Consider the following 1,388-nt stretch of genomic DNA (forward strand, 5'->3'; position numbering starts at 1 on the left):
TGCTGGGTTCAAGTACTGTTTGAAAGCATTAATCCTGTGAAACACTCTAGATATAGTTTTTCCCTTCCCCTCATGTTCACATACTTCTATTTATAATCCCTTATCTTGCTAAAAGCAGTAGGCACTACCTTCATAGCACACAAAAAGGATACTACTGTTTTCACTAATAGTTTGTATCTAGGAAATCATATAAGCATTGAAGACTATCAGATCTTTTCCCTTCCTTGTTCTGGAAAGTATGGATGTGGAATTTTATGCAGCGGGAATACTGAATTAATGTTCTGAGGTGTAATGTGACTATGGCTATAACTCTTAATTAAATTGTGTTCATCATGTTCTTTATTTCTATGGAGTGTTATTTCAAAAAGGTGAAAATGCAGTTACTTCCATTGTTCTGTCTCTGGGCATTGAAGTAGAATTGCTCTATTTCTCAACATGTGGGGTTTTTTTGTCCCTTTACTATGTATGATGTAACATCAGTCTACTCCCATTTCATGCAACCCTTTACCCCTTTTGGAGCTTCAGCTGCCTATGACTCAGGACCTAGTTTTCCTGTACAGCTTGAGGAAATTGTGACATCTCTTGGATAGAGCTGGGGTGTATGTAGAATAGAAACAGGCACAATAAAGGTAAATATGCAGAGAGAGGCAAGACTTTGACAAGAATAAAAAACAAAAAAACAGTAGTGTGAATGAGAATGTCATAAAACTCAGAAGGAAAACCTAACCTGCTACATGGCAACTTGGCAACATTGAGGCACATGGATTTGGGCGAGCATGCCAACACTTAAGTTTTGTAGCTCATTAAATCCTAGTTGTCTTTTGTTTACTAATAAAATACTTGATCCAAGTTGCACATAACCTGCTTCCACGGTCTTTGCATGTGACAAAAGGTAGCCAAAGCAACACCAAGGGGAGGTAAGGGTTACACTTAGAAATTCCCTTTAAACGAGTATAGACATTAAAACAGGTGGACCTGTCACTTCTACACCAGATACTTAAATCCTTGAGGTCTGGCCACAGCAACTATGCAACCGGCAACTATCCTACGGGCAGTAAAGGCAAGGAAGACTCCCTAGAAAAGGGTCAGGAGGGCGAAAACAGCTGTGTCTGCAGTCGGCGCCAAGCTGCCAGCATGGGCCGTTCCTCTGCATCCAGCTAGCAGCTCACACCAGGAGACGGCTCCTCGGGCAGCCCGACGTTAAACCTTGTGTCAGAGTTCCTGCTGCCGTGTCGGCGGCTCGGCCGTGACCCTCTGCTCTCAGCCCGGCCCGCGTCCTTCAACCTCCCTCGCTTCCTGCCCCGACGCTGAGGAAAGCCCCTCGCGCTGCCAGACCGAGGGGCTCGGCTCCTCGAACGCCGCGGCGTGACACGTCACCCGCCCCGCCC

The sequence above is a fragment of the Phaethon lepturus genome, unplaced genomic scaffold, assembly GCF_000687285.1.
Source record: "Phaethon lepturus isolate BGI_N335 unplaced genomic scaffold, ASM68728v1 scaffold9042, whole genome shotgun sequence".
NCBI lineage: Eukaryota > Metazoa > Chordata > Aves > Phaethontiformes > Phaethontidae > Phaethon > Phaethon lepturus.